This window comes from Convolutriloba macropyga, chromosome 14 (genome assembly GCF_964194025.1).
Source record: "Convolutriloba macropyga chromosome 14, txConMacr16.3, whole genome shotgun sequence".
Taxonomy (NCBI): Eukaryota; Metazoa; Xenacoelomorpha; order Acoela; family Convolutidae; genus Convolutriloba; species Convolutriloba macropyga.
The window spans coordinates 8,095,405-8,112,042 of NC_134481.1; the positions used below are offsets into that span (position 1 = coordinate 8,095,405).

The window sequence follows — 16,638 nt, forward strand, 5'->3', positions numbered from 1 at the left end:
CAAGTTAAAAGTTTGTAACAGTTGATTAATAATATTATTTATTTGTCCAACGTTTGGTTGTATGGCTTGTTGATCTGATTTTGAAAAGATTTGTCCTATATAGGTGTCGTGTGTTGGTCAAGTTAGCAAGTGTACAAATTAAAGAGATCCGGATCCAAGTTGAGAACGGATGATTTAAACAGAATCGGCTTTGCGTTGCCATCATTCGTTTAGGGGCTAAACATTGAACTTTACCCGATTAGGATCAATCAATTGTTGACAATATGTATTGCGTCTTTTTGTATGAGATCTTTGATTCGTTTTTGCTGCTTTTCCCCCGGTCGCTCAATTAGTCCAATTTATTTTTGTTCGTTTGTGATGCATGGATGTAGAATCGACAGATTAAAAAATGTATTTATCGATCTTCTAGGATCTTAAACTAAAAATCTGCGACAAACTGCACGGCTTCCGCGAGCTCGTCATTTTGAAATTGGAATATAACCCATTTCAGCTCAACAATTTTAAAGAAAGTTGTTAGCTACAAATTGGTGTCAGGACAATTTACCCAATTCCATTTTACCCAATGCCATTATACCCAATGCCATTTTACCCAACCTGCCATTTTACCCAATGCCAACTTACCCAATTTACCTCATTGCTAAATTAACCAGAACGACTATTTAGCCGACTATAAAATAAATGGCCTGTGGGACTTGATATGAAACTATCACAACCGAACATGGAATTAGCGGACTATATAATTAAATGGCCCGTGGGACTTGATATGAAACTATCACAACCGAACATGGGATTATATTGTCTACAAATGTTTTAAATCATCCTTCTAATAGCGACTGCTAATTTGTAATCGGATAATTGAACGAAAAGATCAAAGAGCATTGGGTAAGTTGGTATTGGGTAAAATGGCATTGGGTAAAATGGCATTGGGTAAAATGGCAGGTTGGGTAAAATGGCGTAGGGTAAAATGGCATTGGGTAAAATGGAATTGGGTAGATTGTCATGTAACCCTACAAATTATATCCAAAGCAAATTTTTGGGATGGGTTTTTATCCGTAATGGAAAGTAAACTTCATCCCGCTTTCTATAAAATTTGGACACAAAAAATTGCCACCTTTCAACGCAACGGTGATATAAGTTACTGGTTGTAACGGTTGCAACAGGCTGTGTAAGTTACTGTTTTCATCCTGTCAGCTTAGCTGTATTATCCGCAAAAACCTTTTTTTAACATCAAGGTGGTTTTTCGAAGGCAATGTGAAATAAGTTAGGAGTCAAAGCATTCGCAACTACTGTGAAGATGGACAAGTACTAATTATAAACATCTTCTTTTACTTGCTAGCATAGTGTGCTATCTATTCCAGTAAATAGTCTTAAGTAGTCGATTATGGGATCTCGTATAATGCCTTTTTTCGTTCATCTCTCTAATCAGGTTAAATTGGACAAGTATAACTTTTTCTCAAGTTTATCTCATGAACAATTTACTTCAACCTTCTGACAAAATTAATATTTAATTTCTTCGATGCCTTTCTTTACACAATTAAGTTTCGCATAAACAGTTTAGAAATGTATGAAGACCACACAACGACAGCATCACTCAGAGCCTAATCTACTGAGACCCGTTAATTTTCTACAAAGAAAAGCGCAATCCAATAGAGATTCATTTTGCATAATTACCCATCTTGTTGCTTTCTGAGAAAAAACCTCTGATTTGCATTTCAGTGTCTGAACTATAATCTGGTGGTATCAGATCAAAGGTAACTAAACTAAAGTTTTTGTTTGCTCTATTTCCTAACGAAAACTGCATTTCGTTGTTATACAAGTTTATCATAAGTTTATCATTCGTTGTTAACTTCGTTGTAAGTTTATCATTTGTCTTGTTTGATAATGCGTTTTTAGTTACAAGATCGTTTAGGAAACTATTGCAATGGATATTGTTTGCAGCTTTTGTTGCAAAAGGAGAAGTTGTCTCAAAAAGAGCTCATATACTGTGCATATATTAAAGTTAAAAAAGAGATCATCAACGGAGTCCTGAAACTTGAAAAAATAAGTATGTCTATCCTAGTCTTAAGTAGGGGTTCCAATTTGTCTTTATAGACTGTTCGAGAGGTAAGAAGATCATAATCAAGTTTTGTTTTAAAGTTACTGTTGTAAAAAATATTCCAATATTTTCTACGAGAGACGTTAATTCTAGCTGTAAGTCCTTAATTTTTTTTTAAAGAATCAATGTGTTGTGGAAAGATATTTATTGTCAATTGTTATGCCACATCTTGTTTTCGTCTTCGGTTTTAATTCAGTGTTGTTTTGAAATACAGTTTCATTTTTATCAGGGAATGCACAGCTTTAGATTTTTCGATGCTAGACCTGAGATTGTTTGCTTCGAAGTGTTGCTTCAGATTGCTAAGAGGCGCTTTAACTGTCGAACTCTTTAAGTCCGAATGTATCATCAGCGAATAGATAAAGGACTGCCTCATCAACCCTTTGACATAATAAATTGTTGCCCATACATCAACTTATATCCACAACTTTTGTTTGGCATTAATTTCAGATTTGGCTATTTTGTTTAAGTGTATATCTCTTGTTAAACTTTCTTTTTTGGTTCACCAATCGTAATATAATCCCCGTTGTGTAAGAACGTCACATCGTTAAAAGCAAGCATGCTATCAGTACTTGTCAAATTATTTTTAGCATGTATTATAGTTTCTAAATTTTTTGTTTTGTTTTTCTTTTAATAAAATTTATTTTTTGTGTGTGCGTGTGTATGTATGATTAATTTGCTAAGCAGTGGTTTATTGTTAATCTTCAGCCAAATTAATTTTCCGTTTTTGATGATCCGTGTTGCGTAGTTCGTTTCCATCGATGTTGCAGTCTAATTTGTTTTTTTTTTCGCCAGAAAATCGGCCTATCTGAAGTATTACCAATCTGAAAAATATATCAAATTGCTTTGTGGTTGCAATAATGAAACCTTTTTCGTTTGTTGAATTTTTCTTCTGATGACAAGTTGTTTGATTTAATGAACTTCACGCACATTAACTTGTTGCCAAGAAGGCTTGTCTTGAGTTCGATAAGGCTTATCCTGAATAAATAGAATAGCAGCCTTCTAAAAAGTTAATTTCCAGTTTCTACTGGTATGAAATTTTTCTTCATTTCGATATTTTTCATGAATGCGGTCACACGGCTTTCTTATTTGAAACGAAAAGTTTTTTTAATCTTTATCATCCAAATAATTGGCATTGTAAACTTTATTTTAGGTTGTACTTAAGTGATAGAAAGTATCATTTCAACAGTGAATCAGCGTTGAGAATTATTTATAAACGGCGGCAGTTTGTCTCTTTAAACTATTTATCCGACCATTGTCAGGCTAAGTTGACCAATCGAAGTATGATTAACGGTATCAACCCTTGTTCCTGTGACATGTACTTTATAAATGATTGATAGGACCTCTCATTTGGTTAAGTTTGTCTATCAAAACTCGAAGATCTTGTTAAAATCTTATTCAACTTTGAGGGCTATTACCGGCTGTCACTGGTCATCAAATTGTTCGAGCATGAAAAGAAAATTGGGCTTGCAAAATGTGTAGGTAGCTACGATTGATTAAACCTGAATATTTGTTATCTAATTACCCATCGATTTACTAAAGTTGACTTAATTTGCAGGTGTTTTATCATCTATCATCAGGTGTTCAAATTGCTAACTTAATTTTTTAAGGATATCAAAATGATAACATATTTTTAACGAGGAATATCGGTAAAATGCTCTCGCACAACTCCAATCCCGTCAAATGGCTTACAATGTGAAGAGTGTGAAAACTCAACTTTAGCCTTGAGCGTGTCCTGAATTGGTTATTTGAAGAAAGTCGCGATCAAACTTCACTAGGAGGTCAAGTTAATAAGTTATGTGTAATCCCAGGATGATCATGTTTAGTGCCATACTAAGATCATTGATGGGGTTTCCTGGTGACCCATATGTGATCTTTATGATAAGTGAAAACCATATTTGATATTTTTGTGGTTGCTGAGAATCACATATCCAAAGTTTTGCTTTTCGAATCTTTTTATTTAGAGTTGGTGATGCTAATGAATCATCAATAGAATGCAAACTAGCGCTCCCAAGACTTTTTTCTCAATTAAACCGACGAAATTGCTATGTTGGGATAGATTGAAATTTTGTCTTTAGTTTTCGGCTATTTGGGGATGCTGGTTGACAACTAATTGTCACGTAACGTTAAAAAAGCAAATTTGAAGTATGAATGAACTTGGTATTGATCTAATGAATGTAGAACGAAAGAATCAATTTTTCTAATTTTGAAAATTGCTCAATTTGTTAAACTCAAAGACAAGAGCGTACATTTTTTTCTCATCTAATGCGCCTTTAATGCACAGAAATGTCAAAAATACTTTGATGGTGTTAGAAGATTGAGAGAGAACAACCTAATGTAAATTGTGCATAAGATAAGCTGACATAGCTTGACAAGAAGCGCTACTTTTTTATACTTGGCTAGAGAAATGAAGAGTTGAGGAGAAAGAAAGAACGTGAGAACGGAAGAGATGCCCAAGTTCGAGAGCTCAAGCAGTTGGTGTAAATGGGTAGCACGCTAGTCTTGCAAGTAAGAGATGCTGGTTCGAATCCAGTACTGGTTCATTTTCACAGTAGTTGCGCTTGCTTAGACCCCCTAACAATTAATATCCCTGATATCACATTTCTATAATGAAACAGCGAAGGAGTGAAGTATTTTGCCATTTCTCAAAAAGTGTAGTCCCAATTTTTTTTAAAGGATTAAGCACCAACATGTATATGAAAATCTTTTGCTCACGGTATTGGCAACTTTGATTTTCAAGATCGAACAAAAACCAAAAAAAAAACTATCACAGCTTTCTTTTTTACTCATGTTTTCCGAGGAATAAAATTATAATTCAGCACTCCTTTCTCTAAATGACAAAGTAACTGATTCAGCCAACAAATGAAGTTGTCATTTCACAGCAGAGGTTCTTAAGAAATTCTGTTTTCAAGAGGAAGAGGAACATCAGATCAAAAATCCGTCTGAAATAATTTTTTCTCATTGCAATTAATTTAAAATTGAAGCCACATTAAAATTCACGATCTGGAACTTCCGCAAATTTGTTTCTTGGAAGGTGCATGCAACTTTTTGATTTTTTTGGAAGCAAGTTAAAAGTGAAAGTAAAAGTGCAAGAAAATAAAAGTGAAAAACTTCACCTTAATTTCTCTTTGTGTCAAAATGTCAAAAGTTTCTTCTAGGATTGATTGAATTTTTTGTGGGCTTTATATTGCAAGTTATTTGATCAGCCACATTCGAGAAAAATGGAACAGGAAGAAAGCTTCTGTTTTAGTTGCACAACAGATAATATGAACCGATGATGAAAGGCTAATCATCTGGTTTATCTTTACTAAAAAATACAGTTTTTAAAATTATCTTTTTAAAATAAATTCTCTTAAAAAATTTCTGTTTTTTAAATTCATTTCATGATCAATATCACTACGCCATAGTTCTCTAACTTTAGTGAAGGGAATTAATGTAGAGTTCCTAATACTGATGCCAAGTTTCAGTACAGGTAAAGACAAGTTACAACAGATCCATAATATACGCCGCTGGGTAGCTAATTTGTCTACTTTTTTCCGCCACTTTTCTCGCTACTCATATTGCAACCGAGTTAAGGTTGACGGAAAAATAGGCGCTAACAATTTGTTGATAAATGATGCAGCCGTTGTTATCGCAAAGAGTTATTAAATAACGATGAGATACATTTTTCGTCTGGGCAACAATTTGGGCCAACTTGTTAAAACTGCATTTAATCAAAAACTAACTTTGATTTCATTTGGTTAGATGTCCCCAATGTTGTTGCCTTTTAAGAATGATTTCCGGATCAATTTTTTTGATGTTTTGACTTAGTATTGAAATTTAAGAAGGTCACACTATGATAGTAAACTTGATATTCTCAATTTTGAGGACGGTTAAGCGTTACTGTCATAATGAAAGTTAAATAAAATCATTTTTTTAGGTCAAGCAATGATAGTTAAGTTTTAGTTTTATAATTTTAGAAGCTTATTATTAATAAGCTCTGTTTAAAGCTTGTCTAGAGGTGCAAGAAAAATGAAAATACAAAACAATAGTGTATAAATTTTTCTGAACTGATTTTTGTTAAAAACTTTTTGATTAGGTTTTGATTGTTTTTAATGTCACAATTAGACTAACTAAACTAGAAATAAATTAGTTTTGTTGCAATATAATTTTTTTCCTGATTTCAGCTTTGAAGACTTATAAATAATAGGTCATGTGAAACTGAAGTTTCGATTAATGTTTTTTATATGCATCGTTCTAAAATAAAAGCGAGGTTATAAATGTACTTTTCATTTATTTCTAAATGTTCTTTAGTTTCTATATTTCTAATGTCGAGACAAAAGACGAAGTGCGCTAGGACGAAAACTTAAGACGATTTGTTTTTCGATAACAAACTTGAGTTCAGCTTTTAACATTTTAAACGCTAGCTGTCACGGAAGACAAGTTTTAAATAATTTAGTTTTAATTTAGTTCTAAAACTTGATAAATAGTGTGCTTTTAAACGTCGAGACGAAACTATATGCACTAGAAATATAGCAAAAATTGTTTAAAGATGCTTAAATGAGTAAGATGACCTATTTACACATGAGTGTTTTCGTGTTTTTCTTTTTCTTGAGGGACTTGTAAGTTATCAATTATTGAAAAGAGAACAACAGCCACGCTTGACTAAAGCAGCTTCCACGTTTTTCACGGGGCTATTATGGCTTGTGTCAGATTTAATATTAAATCAATATCTTAATCAACCACCTATCACCCCGTGTTTTGTTCACCTGTATGTATGTGAATGTATGTCTTTTATTCCCGTCTTTTCACTGGATAATATTTTTATTTGTTCACTTTTCCTTTTTTCATCAGTCAATATAGAACCTGGCTGAAAATTATTATTTGCTGAAATAAATAATAAAACTATATACATCAACGAGATAAAAACAGGACCTGGCTTAAGAATAAAAAGGCGAGATTTTTGAAATTGTTTGCTTACATTCTACATCTGAAGTGATAAATTTTATTGCTTTATTCGACTTCGGTGAACAAATTTAAAGTGAGTTAATTGTACACATTAAACAACGTGCCGATTTGGCTGGTTTTGGTGATATTTATTAATTGATTCTATTAATTTTGTCAAATTGTGGCTTGAATTTTTACGAGTGTGTTAAAAGGGGCCCTTGCAAAAGGTGAGATTGTTCACATTAGTTAAAGCACCAATTAAGATAATTGCCACTTGATACAATAGCCCTATGCAATTACGTGATTAACCAACGTTTACTAACTTAGTTAGCACATTGCCATTATTGCCAGTCGCATCTTTGTTGTCAACTTGGAATTGATGAACGCAATTGCGAATTGATTTGATTATTGTGCTAACTATCTTCTGATTCAATACAGGTGAGTTTTGGATAAATTTATGATCAAGTGGTTTGTTTTGAAACTTCTGATGTATCTTTAGAATATTTTACAATCTTGATTATTGGCATTATCCCCCCCCCCCCCAAAAAAAAAAAATCAGAAAATCATTGAAATAACTCTTTGCAAAGGCGATGTCTCCAAAAATTTGGTCATTCTAATTGGCCACCATAATGACGGTGAATAAGTCTCGTGATTATCTGATTTACGGGTGAAACTATTTTTGCTACCATAGCACATTCAGCTTATGAGTTTTTGTATGAGAATTGTTATCTTGGAACTTTAATCATTCCAGGAATTTCCATTGCTGCCCTTAATCGAAAAGGTTGATATATTTCTGCTAGTCGTTGTTCGTGTACTCAAATTGATTTTGCTTTCAATTTTTTATGCTTGGAGTAAAATATAACGAACATTATGCCATGCTATGTGTTCAGGTTCTAGAAACTGAAATCAGAATGCCTAAGCTTGGAAAACTAGTCTTGATTATTAATTTTTTTGAAGTGCTCAGTTTTGTTGTTCAACAAACATTTTAATGTACAATAAGTTGATATTTCAAGCAGGTCTGACTGGATTGTTTCTGCTAGTGCCCCCCCCCCCCCCCCGCCTAGTTTTGCACCCCCATTTTTGCATGTTTAATACTGTTAAAATTTAAGTAAGTCTACATGAACATATATGAACAGTATGCATTTATTAAAAGCTGTGGCTTGAAATTGTTACCTATTTCAACAAAAATTTGTTGCATATAACGTAAGCATCAATGAAATATTTCTGTTTTATATCATTTTTTTGTGTTATCGGCTACAATAAGGGCTCATTTTTTTTAAATTTTCAAGTGCCTGCAATCTACCTATAGACACATTTCTTTCAATGAAATGCAAATATCGCCCTTACAATTCGCGAAAACTTTGATTTTTTTTGGGGGGGGGGGTGATAAAATAACGTCCATATAGGGCTGGGGGAGCTAGCAGTAAAGTTCCATCTGATTTTAGCGATTAACTATCGGCCCACTATGGTGACTAGATAAGTTTTCACTCATTGAAAATCTTGGCTGTCTATCTTAATGATGATGGAGAACTACTGCAGTACTAGTTTTTCATCATTAGTAAAAATTATTTGACAAGTGTAATCGTACATGAAGTTAAAAACAATATTTGTACAGTCCATAAAATTGAAGTTGGTGAACGTTCAAATTTTTTCATATCATGCAATTGAGCTTCTACTTGGTCATTAAAATGCCAGCGCCTTTTCACTTAAGTTTCATATATCCTGATTTTTTATCCATGTTTTGAATTTGAATTATCCCCTGTCAACTTTGAATTGTTTGCTTGTTTCATTTTTGTGACACGTTTAAGTATGCTAACCCCACATTGCCTCCTCGCATTTTGGCTCAAAGTTTCTATCGTTTAGTAAAATTTTCAATTGATCTCAAGCGATTATATTAGTCCTGTGGTCTTTTTTATGCAATTTTTTGCTTGACCGATTTTTCTTCTGACCCTTTTAACTAACTTTGTCCTCAAAAACCGGATAAATAGTTAAAGCAAGGAGGGCTTTAATTGGCTAATCTGCTCTCTTAGAGCCTTTCTGGTCTCTAAGTATGCGACTCATCGAAACTGTTTTGAGTATGTTTTCTTGGGGTGAAGGGCTGTTGTTAATCTTAAAACTAGTCACATTTTTCTGTATTCTTAGATTGCCAGAGTTTAGGGCTGAGAACTTAAACTATTTTATTGTCGTGTTTAAAGTAACGCGTTTCTTTTCAGTAAGGTAGAACTATACATATAGATTTTGGGTTGTGTAGTGTAACAGAATTGGTGTTATGGTTCACCAGGAATGGTTTCAATGTAGTTGCAAAACTGTTTTTTATCAAACAAATTTTTTTCCACAAAATTTGGAAAATTAACAATTAAATCAGAGCTTGCTTTGAGTTTTGTGCTGCATTTCAGTTGATATTTTGCTTGGAGATGTGATACTGCCTTCAGTCCACGCTCTGCGACCTAGATTTTATTGCCCACCTATTTGAGTTTTAAAAAAATAGGTTGAACCAATCTCTCCTAACCGTTTTTGGCAGTTTTATCAATTTTCGAATATAGTTTCTTCCAATATATGATCTCTTGTTGCGCTCTCTTATCTTTGGGAGGGTTACATGAAATAAGTATGCATGCAAGCATTTGATATAGAGATCAGATTGCTGTAATTGTCTTCTCGTGAGAGTTCTTTCTCTATCTCGGGAAATGCTCCTCATGTAAAAATGTTTTGGCAGTTTTTTTTATTATATATGGCTTCTCTTGCTCTGGGAATGAAGTAATCATTGCATTTGATATCAGATATTTACTTCACTCAAGTTTGAGCGCCGCTGTGACTTTTTTGTCCACTGTTTTGTCGAGCTATTATAGCTTTATGATTGTGCAAATATTATTGTGGTGCGTAGAATATTTGTGATAATTCACGCAAGCAAAACTACAATGCAAAAGATGACAATTTAACTCGAATAGCACTGAAGAGCAGTTTGGTCAATTTATTATATCATTGTTCTGCTAACTTACTTCTATAAAGCTCGGCGGTGTTTGGCGGTGGTAACTTTTAAAGATTAATTTATTACCACTACCGAACCAAAAGCGAAAACTAGCTGGCTCGGCTTTTTTTAGCAGGTACACAGTCTTTGCACGTTTTGCGATTTTCGCAAAGCAGCATATACAACGTGTGTATGTTTTTTTTATATGCTTATATACAAACACAAAGGCCAGCACAGGTACTTTTGAGCTGTCTTCTCGCGCATAAGCGAGTATGCAATTAATTACATAATTACAAACGTATTTTTATTCTTTTTAATCACTGGATTGAGCGAACTAAGAAGCCATTTCACTAAAGTGCTATTATGTATAGGCTACCTGTATGCGTATGTGAGTGTGTTTATGTATTTGCATTCTACCACAGCGGTGGCTGTTCCAATCTTTTCTCAGACTAAATTTCTCTCATGTAATTAACTTGGCTCAATTTTAATCAGTTACATTGATAACCTAGACTTCGGACTAGTCGCCAAGATAGACTGAATGTTATCGACCTAAATAACATTTGATGTAACGATCTGTCTTTTATAATCTATTCGTCCTTAGATTTGCGACGGACGGGCTACCTTCAACAGTCTACTACAATATGTTCGTGTAAGTCTTAGTCTCATTGTATTGACACATTTTTGATGGTCAATTCCGTAATTTCTTGATAATCACAAATTTTTGATTGTCAAATTTTTTATAAGCAATTTTTTGTTGTCAAGTTTTCATAACTGCGCTCAAATGCCCCCTTTATCTACCGCTAAATCTGGCTATCAAATTTTCTAGAATGGTTTGTTTTTAATCAACATGCAGAGTGAATGGAAACATTTTAAAATCTGAGAGAACTTAACTTGAACTACCGATAGGAGTAATCTTTTTCAGACGCGACAACTGTCTCGCGTTTTTAAAAATGCTCTCTTTCATCGATTTTGTTTTTGCGCTTATGTTGATTTTGCAATACAAGCTTCATTTCTGTAACTTAATGTTCAGCTATTTATTTGAAAATTGTAGCTTTTAAGTATTGTAGAATCTGGAGTTTCTTTGTTTAGTTTTTGATATGCTTAGTGCTCATGCTATGCTGAGTGCTAATTTTAGGTTTTGTAGTTTTTTTTAAAAAAAAATGTTGAAACAAAAACTTATTTTTTGACATGATCCTGTACCTTTCTCTTTAATTTTTGAAAAAAAAAGTTTGCTCCGTTGATGTCCGTCTGTATATAATCAGCGACAGTAGCTTACCAAATATACTACTTTAAAATGCTGCAGCTCCATCGAATGAGTTGCCACGAAATAATTTACCGTTTACAACTGTTCTCTTTCTAATGTTTATCGCAAATGCAAACTGAATCACAACTGAACAAAAACTGAAAAAGTGTCAAACTTTGTGACAACTTTTTCAGCGCTGTGGAAATTGAATTGGTTTAATAACAATGCGTATTAACTGAATTTCAAATGTAAGCAAGTGCACTAGCATACCAAGTTCAATCATTTAAGAAGTTTATTTATCGCGAAGTTTTAGGCGGTATAGCGTAATCTTGTGGAAATTGAAGTTATACTTCGGAAAAGTACCGGGAGCTAACTTATTTTTGTCGTTGAGCGTACTTTAAAGAATAGTTTAAAAATTTTATCAGCTGAGTTATTGCATTTCTTGCTTTCTCGAATCGCTAAAGTTTTGATTTAAATAAGGAAAAAAGATTTTAAGAAAACGTTGAATGATTTCTTGCTCTCACAACATGAAAAAATTCCTTTGAATAGTAACGTAGGAGCTTTTAAAAGTTATTTTTATTTTTAGGAAGAAAACAATCGGAAAAAAAAATTTATAATGTGATTCTTTAAGAAATTTGTTGATGTTTATTACTTTATTTTGTTTGAATGATTTGAAGTATTTTTTTTCTTTCAAGTATATTTAACCGTATGGTTATAATTTTAATTTACTTGTTGCAAAAAATGTTGTTTAAATCAAAAGGTATTTCAGTCCATACAGACATCATTTTTGTACTTAAGACCAAGCATACGTAAAATTCGTCTTTTTTAAAGTTGCATTTATTGCTCAGTAGGTTTAAGGGTTGCTCTCGAATTAAATAATTTCAGTTCTCAAATCATTGAAACAACCAAATTGTAGAGAAACATGAACTTATGTGATCAATCTAAAATTTGAATAATATAGGAATAACGCACTGGACATTAGTGTGGTATTCATAAATCTTTCTGTTAGCATATTTCCAGCCTAATTAGTCTAACTTAATACTGCAGCAATAGATACAGCCTGAATGAATTGAAATTTCAGAATTAATTACAAAGCGGCTGTAATTTCAGGCTTATTTTCATTTAAAACCTAATTGAACTTGGCCATAGTTATGATGTTTTTTCCATCAGATTGTTACCAATCTTATCTATCTGTGAAAGCAGGATTAAGGTAAATGAATACTATTGCTAAAGTCTGTGGTTTTTTTTCATTTTTAATGCTCTTGTCGCGATATTTTTTTTTGTTTTTTTTTTCAATTTTGTTTTTTTTTTCGATTTTTGCTGATGTATAGCGTTAAAGTAAAACATTGCTAATTAAAAGGCTTTCAGTTTGGTGTTTTGTATGGATGGATGCAAGATTGTGATAGCTTTTTTACAGGTTGAAATTTTTACTACCAAAATGGCTATAGAAAGCTGGATTTTCACATTGGGTAAAATGGAATTGGGTAAATTGTCCTGACACCTGGAAAAACATTAAAGAATTAGTCAGCATTTTTTCCATTTTAATTCTGTCTCACACGACTCGAACCACTTGAATCTAGTGAACCTGTGAATATAGAAAAGTATACGCGTTCTCATAGTAGATATGTAAGTGACAAGTATTTGCATCAGTTTGTTTAAAAATATACTCCAGTGAATGGTATGATATTCTTACTGAAAGCTATATTATCTGGGCGTTATTTTTGGCCTGTTTTCTTTTTACGTCGAAACAAATTGTTTTTTTTTTCTGTTCACAACCTTGGGATTGGAAGGTAAAAAGTCAAATAACGTCCTCTTCAAAAGTTTTTTTTAAGAAGACACAAGCCTGAAACCCTCAATCCTTGAGACAAATCTTAACACATTAACTTAAGCACAGCGACAGTTTGTCTGTAAACCTAATTATTTAGCTCAATTCCAGTTTTCTAGCACCAGTACTACCAAGTTTTTGCACGTGTCTGGTAAATTTATCTTCCATCCTATAAACATTAAATGCTCCTCAGAATTCAGAGCCGTTTATTTGTAATTGGGACAAAAAAATCGTCGCTTTTGTTAATGGAGAAAATTCTTATTGAGAAATTCTACACGCTGTTTCACTGTCAAGTATAGATTTTCACTTAAACAGTTATCGTAAATTTAAATTTAAATTTTTACAAAAGAAAATCAACCGTTCTGCAGTTTTGAGACGATAAGATGAGTTTATTAATTCTTGCTTATTTCTGATTTCCGAGTTTGATTTTTTAGTAAAAGAGAAACTTTTGCTTCACGATTTCTTTTCTTAACTGTATAAGATGTTGAGCATGAAAAATATTTTGAAACCACGAGTTTCATTAGTTTCAAAATTTTTAATATGAAGTTGCCGACAATTTAGCTTTAATTTCTCGTCAATTGCCTTGTTATAGTTTTGGATAGTACCATTTTTATGATTTTTAGTTTCATTTGTTTCTTGAGAAAAAGTGGAAATTTTTAAATTGAGACTTTGTTTTACTAATGGGGTCTGATTGGTTTGTTACACAGCTTCAGGAGTAGTCACAAAGTCTGAACTTGTGAAGTATCCTGCTTTTTAATGGAAGACTTCAAAGCTCTGTCTCAGCTAGGAAGCGGTGACATCTCAATTCTTGACTTTGTTTCAATGCCGCCTACCGAACATGAAACAGTGTTTCTGTTTTGTAAGTGAATTCTAACAGACTTGCAGGAGTCTAATTTATTTGTGCTTATTTTCAAATAATTTTATTCAGACTGGCGTTTAGTACTTTGAATGATGATACCATTGAAGTTGTTCAGACATTATTGTGAAATTTCAGTCAGCTTTTATTTGTCAACTTTTTTAAAATCTCTTATTAGGATATTAATTTAAAAGTCATTGTGAAGTTGTTTTCTAGTCAACTTTTTGTCACTGTTAGTACCAGTTATCTAGACATTGTGAAACTTCAGTCACTTTCTTAAAACTTTTGTCTCCAAAATTTGAAATTGTTTATTACTGACAATAGTATTGAGAATTTTCGGTTAGTTATTTTTCAACTTTTTGTCACCATTATTGGGAATTATTGCAACTCCTTAGACAAGTTTAATTTTTGCAAATGTAGTCATTTGTTGTTCCAGACAATATGAGACACGAAGCGAGTGTTTTTGAAGAGTAGAAAAAGAGGTCTTAATTTTATTGCTCGTATAATTGTTATTGTTTTTGTTGCTCTATTGCTCATAGTTTGCGTGTGTGTATCCACCCCACTTGTCATGGCTAATCCCAATTCAAAGACAGGACAACAATAAACGAGTTAGAAGGGAACAATACTCTAATTTCAATGTGTCCCCTCAGCCTTAACCTTCCATCTTTATTCTTATACTTGGCCGTATCGAAGGCCAATTGGCATAATGTTTCAAAACGCCGAATTAGAAGCTATTTGAGAAACGCGGTAAAGCCATATCTGGGGAAACTGTTCACCCCAAAACTCTTTCGTCGAACCCTACCAATATACATATAGGGTTGAGTTTTAATCCCTAAACTCTTTACACAAGCTCTTATTTTGAATGTTAAATGTACCAAGTATAAAAGGAATTAAAATCGGTGTGAAATGATGGTGGGGGGGGGGGGGGGGGGGGGTAAATAAATGGTTGGAAAATGTTTGAGTTTGACAAACTTTCATTTAAAAATTGTCAGATTATGTACGAGTCCCAAGGAACAAGTTGTCCTAAATGTTAAATCAATACTTTATCAAAAAGAATTGGCTTCCCAGTGAAACAAAACAGACATGGTTAATCTTGCCTTGAAGGTACCTAGATATGTGCAAATTTGAAAGATCAATTTAGCAGGTATCAAAATTGTCACGATCTAAAATATTCCCAGAAGTTTGGACCAAACAAGATTTCGGTAACTTTTAAAGGAATTAGCAAGATTCTGCGCGTCAAGTTTCTGTTAACTAGATTAGAAAGAGCTTGGTAATTCATTTCGTCTTTTGACATGATACGTTTGCCCCAACCTTAGCTGATCGAGGATTTTCACAACCCTGGATTAAAAATCCTCAGTATCTACGAGAAAACTGGAAAAGCACATTATTTATAGAAGAAAAACTATCCTTAAACAGTTGATCAAAGGTAAAGCGAGGGAACTTTGAAGACGTTTCTAACCTTATAAATATTAGAAATCATTGTTCCTGTATTTCGGTTTCACGAGATTTTTTGTGACTCTTAGTTCAGTGAAGTCCTGGTTCTCAAATCAAGTGGTTTTATTCTTTATATGAACTTTGTTTTAGAATCAAAGGTCTCAATTCTGATAGTAGCTACTTTGACGCTAATATTGAATATTTCATAAATTTTTTAAATCAATTTTTCACATTTTGTAAGCAGTGTTTTATCTTGGACATCTATAGCTGAGATCTGTTTAAGGCCCAGTCCTCCTAAACTGAAAACCCATTTGAATAAGGAAAGGCGGATCAATTTAGGGTGTTACCTAGCTATACCCTAGGCAAATTTCACCCCGCTTTCTGTAGTCCGGCAACAATTTCCTGATGTTATTTGCATCGTTTTACCAGGAAAGCGCAGGTGGAAAGAGTTTATTGCGTTATAAAGTGGAGATTGGTGAATTGAGACGTTATTGAAACTTAATAAAAAGTAAGGAATGATTTCAACAATTGTTTTCTCAAAATAGAAGACATTTATTGCTAACTAGTCAACAAGTTTTAGAAGTTGAAGCAGTGATCTTTTTTGGTCCTTATTGGAGTGGAAAGTTTGGAATGTAAATCCCCCCCCCCCCCCCAAATTAGAAGACATTTGTATGTAAATGGGTCACTGAAAACATCTTCCGAACCTTTGCAATTTAAATTGAACAAAATTTTTTATCTAAGTTAGAAAAGTGAAAATATATATGTTTTTCACAGGATACCATTTGAACAAAACGTGAAGGGAACTCTTCAATAATATAGTTTTTCTCTATTTTTTTTGAAGATAAATCTCGATAAATTCAGTGAACATAAATTGAACAAAAGAAAGATTTCTGAAGACTGGCTGCTGATTGATCTTGTTGCTAATTGAGACGGTACTCGATATGCTCTGAGCAGCCGTTTTTTGCCGACAAAACTCACCTTTGAAATCAATTTTTCCCTTTCATCACGCTTATCACGGCCGCTTTTTTTCAAGTTTCTTCACGTTTGAAAAGAAATCACCGTTGAAGCCGCCCGCCCCCCAGGTAGAGGTCTGAAGCACTTTTTTCTACTCTTATGTTTGAGGAAAGTTGATTTTTCTCACTTTGTTACAGTACAATTGCGTTGCGGTGCACGCTTATGAAACATTAAATCACTTTAGCTTTTGGTGTCGAGATAGAAAAGCAGATACAAACAATGGATAAACAAAGACGGCGTAATTTGTCACAACAGCTTAATTTTATTGGAGTGATTGTTTGTA

General features: G+C 33.3%; 1 protein-coding gene across 5 annotated transcripts in view; it reads left to right on the plus strand.

Moving 5' to 3' along the window:
• The window catches only part of LOC142353100 (uncharacterized), a 35,912-nt gene that overhangs the window by 9,512 nt on the left and 9,762 nt on the right, over positions 1-16,638 (plus strand). The window contains exon 1 of one of the 5 annotated variants that reach the window (XM_075405302.1): positions 6,422-7,112. The exons of 2 other annotated variants lie outside the window; for them this stretch is intronic. The gene's annotated coding sequence lies outside the window, so the exon portion shown is untranslated. Of the gene's footprint in view, positions 1-6,421; positions 7,113-7,256; positions 7,457-10,459; positions 10,633-16,638 lie in introns of those variants that run through there. 2 more of the 5 variants (XM_075405298.1, XM_075405300.1) reach the window with 2 other exon arrangements.